Source organism: Eublepharis macularius, chromosome 3, assembly GCF_028583425.1.
Source record: "Eublepharis macularius isolate TG4126 chromosome 3, MPM_Emac_v1.0, whole genome shotgun sequence".
Taxonomy (NCBI): Eukaryota; Metazoa; Chordata; class Lepidosauria; order Squamata; family Eublepharidae; genus Eublepharis; species Eublepharis macularius.
Genome location: NC_072792.1, coordinates 179,736,543 through 179,740,951, shown reverse-complemented (window position 1 = coordinate 179,740,951; position 4,409 = coordinate 179,736,543).

Here is a 4,409-nt window from a genome sequence, read left to right as displayed (position 1 = left end):
GAGGAGAGGGACCTTAGCAGAGTATAATGCCGTAAAGTCCATCCTCCAAAGCAGCCATTTTATCCAGGGGAATTGATCCCTATAGTCAGGAGATCGGTTGTAGTTCCAGGAGATCTCCAGGCCCCACCTGGAGGTTGGCAACCCTCCTGTACAACAACCCTGTGAGGTAGGTCAAGACACCTCTGTGGACCTACATGTGCTTCTTTATTTTTGGCATCTATTCCATGTTGCCGTTCACCAGAGACATTCCCAAACACCATGTAGCTTTCAAGGCTAGAAGAAACTTGTTCCGTTAACAAGAAAACAGAAGCCGCTTTTAAAAAATTATGATTTCTATTTTACATCTCGATCTGTCAACCAATTCCAAAAACCTTGTTTTGTTTACACAAAAGTAGCTTTTAAAGAATTGTGATTTCTGTTTTAGGCCTCGAGCCGTCAACCGATCATCTCCCTCCATTTTATCCTCACAACAACCTTGCAAGGTAGGTTAGGCTGGAAGAGAGTGACTGGTCCAAGATCACCCAGTGAGCTTCCACAGCAGGGTCAGTGTCATTCAAAGTCCAGAAAGTGATGCCCATTGGCTCCGTATGATACGGAATTTGTGCAGTGCAGCCTCATACCCTCCTCTTCGTATCACCCCAACGGAGTTGCTTGAGTGATTTGGCCAGAGATCCTTATCTGGTCCGAGCAAGGATGTGTGAACCTGGGCTCCCCCAGTCTATAATCTTCTCCCTGAACCACTTTACCACACTGCTTCTTCTATTCTTATGCAGTCTTTGCAGTGCAAAGACAACTCCCACTTTGCAATACACATCAACCATCTATTCCTTTCCTCTCCATTTTGCTCATCTATAATAATCTCTTTTGAGGGGGAAGTACAAAAAAGGGCGATGTAAAGCCATTAGTCCCGGACCATTTAGGTGGGCAGCCATGTTGGTCTGCAGTAAAACAGCAGGATTTGAGTCCCGTGGCACCTTCGAGACCGGCAAGATTTTCAGAGTGTAAACTTTGGAGAGTTAGAGCTCCCTTTTTCAAGCTCTGACTCACCACTCTCGAAAGCTTACTCCCTGAAAACCTGGTTGGTCTTTAAGGTGCCGTTGGATTCAAATCCTGCCATTAATCCCCGACAATCTTGCATCTCCATTAGACTTTGAAAAATGGGATAGGCAGTGCATTTCCCTTCCACTTGCACCGAGCCTGTTCATTTTTGTATCCGGCTGTGCTTGGAATGCCAAGCTTTGGTGCCCTGCCTAGAAGACTGGATGGGATGCACTCCCGTTCCCTTCCCGACAACCAAAGAGGGTGAGGACCATAATGCCTGCCTGCAGGACTGGCCTCAAGGCTGTTGAAATGAAGGAGAGGGAATTGATTCCATGCCTATCCCACAGTTCTTCCATCATGGAATTCAAAGAGGCCTCTGTAGGGTTCTCTGGAAGGTCGCCATCTAGGCACGGATCAGTCCCACACCTCCTTATCTGCTGTATCATGTGCCCTCCGACCATGCCCTAAGAACTTAGGTATGGATAGGCCGGTGATTAGGGTTCCCAGGTCCCTATACCCTCCCAGCAGAAGATGCAGGACCTGGGACTTACCGGCTGTAGTGCCTTTTCACATGCATGCTTTGAGCACGTGCTCTTGGAAATGCATGAGGACATCACTTCCAGGAAGTGACATCATCACACTGGCCACAGACTTGCTCCCGCTCTTTGTGCGGGGCTAGTTCTGGCCTGTTTGGGGCCAAAATTGGCCTCAACGAAGATCAGGAGCATGCCCGCAGCCAACACGATGACGTCACTTCAGGAAGTGATGTCATTGCGCCCCACTGAGAGCGCACCCGCTGTGCACTTTCCTGAGTTGCTTTCCTGCGGCAGGCAATCATGGAAGTGGGCACCTACCGCTGATTGCCAGTAATTAGGCAAACCCCAAGGAGATTGCCTGCCACTGGCGGGCAACTGCTAAGTCTACCAGCGATTCTACTGCTAGTTGAACTGAAATATGCTTGAAAAATTAAGGCACATGTGAATGCTTCTACCAGTCTCTGCCCTTCAGACAACAGCTCCATGGAGTACCCTGTGCCACAGAATGGAGCAACTGTGTACTAGAATTCCATAACACAGCTTGCACTATGGCTGACAGACAGGGGTTTTTTTCAGCTGGAACGAGGTGGAACGGAGTTCCGGAACCGCTTGAAAATGGTCACATGGCTGGTGGCCCCGCCCCCTGATCTCCAGACAGAGGGGAGTTTAGATTGCCCTCCGCGCTGCAGCAGTCTAAACTCCCCTCTGTCTGGAGATCAGGGGGTGGGGCCACCAGCCATGTGACCATTTTCTCTGAGAGCAACCCACTGAGTTCCACCACCTCTTTTCCCAGAAAAAAAGCCCCGCTGACAGATATGGGAGAATTGCAAAAGAATTTTCGTGGCTCAGAAAGAACCATTTTTGGAGCACACGCTAAAAGAACAAAGGTGAGATAGCAGGAGGCAATCATAACCAGGCTACAATGCAGTTGCAAGGGGGAATGTCTGCCTGTCATACCAGGAGATGGTAGAAGATATAGATATATTTAAGAGTGTGGCAATGTGTGCTCCACTTTTAATCCAGAAAATAAATCGGTGCCCTGGGTATAGGGTTGCCAGATTGGGGATCTCCCTCCTCCCACCAGCCCTTCCCACTGCTGCTCAACTAGGCAGTGGGAGAAAAATGGGGGGAACTGGAGGGGCAATTCCAAGCATCCTGACGTCATGACATCACTTTTGGCAAAACCAGAAGTGACGTCATCATGGCAACACTAGCATTCAGTCAATGCTGTATGACTAAACTATAGAGTTTTGACCAAATGCTAGAGCATCGTTAGTGACATGGTGACATCAATTCTGGGCTTGCAGGAAGTGATGTCATCACCTGGGGAGGCAATGTCATTATTTCGCTACTGACCACCACCACTCCCAGGTTAATCTCTTACCAGTTGTTATCCTTGTGTTGGCAACCCTACCAGGATATCAAAAGTTTGGGAAACTCTGTTGCACCTGGTTAAATTTAGATTCTGGATTTATTCTGCCTGACAGGGTCTAATTAATTTGAGAGTTGCCGATCAAGTTTGTATTCTTGCATTAGTGTATGAGATAAGGTTCTTAGATGTCACTTTTCTTTCTAGATCAGAAGGTGAATCCACACCAGAGAAGAATTTCCCCCTTTCCACCCCCCCCCCATACATGGAAATACACATTACTAAATACTTAGGGACGCTCAAGTGAACCTCATTTCATGTGTCTCCCCTCCAACTTTCCATGCAATCACTTGCTGTCACACTTCAATTTGCTCCATGTGAATACATCCACACGTTCAATATCAGTTCCTCCTCAACTGCTAAAAGTATCCCAGTTTCTCCCACCACCGAAATGCAGATCTTGACACTTTCTCACACCTTAAAGAAATGCAAATTGGCAAGCCAAAGGAGCCTCCAGTACTTGTTCTCACAGCGAAGGACTCACTTGCAGATGCAATCACACAAAGGGAGCTCCCGGGAAAATGGCATTCACATGTGCTGAGCAAGAACAGCCTGCATGTGAACAGAGGATCACACATAAAATCCTGCACTTGAGCATCCCCAGGTAATTCGCAATGTGTATTTCCACTCCATATCGGCAGGGAGTAACACACAGGCAGGAAAAGGCCATCAAGAGGTGGGGAAATGCTTGCACGGTGTCTCCATCTTTTTGCATCACACCCTCACAGTGCATTATGAGAATTTATCAGAATTCCTGATTGTAAATATTAGGGAACTACAATTCCCAGCCTGCATTGGAGATAGGGTTGCCAACTTCCAGTTGTGGCACGGAGTACTTCCAGAAGCATAACTGATCTCCAGACTACGGAGATCAGTTCCCCTGGAGGAAATGCTAGCTTGGAAAGTTGACTTTATGGCCCCATATCGCTGCTGAACTCTCTCCCCTCTCCAATTTCCACCCTCTCCAGGATCTTCCCTCAAATCTCCAGGAATTTTCCAACCCAGAGTTGGAAATCCTAATGCAAAAAAGGAAGACAAAGGAATAAAGATAGATGTGAGCTGTGGAGGGAGAGCTCGTCAATCTCTAACTATTGTCTGCATTGCAGGTGGGCTGCTGAGCCCTGATGGGTGAGGCCTCGTCCTTTCACCCAAAGTCCTGCCTGCAGAGATAGGACCTAGGGGCTTCCCTTTAGCAACTGAGGAGCCTTAAAAGTTCTTGGAGCTGCTTCACACATCCAGTGATGTTTTCCAGATGTGAACAGGCCATCACCGATCTGCCACCAAAGACTGAAGTTCCATATCCCTTCCGACACAAACACCATTCAATGGGAGTCGGTTTATGTGTCCATCTGTTGTTGTTTTTTGATCATGTCAGCAAAGGCAGTGGTGAACCAGCCCACAGT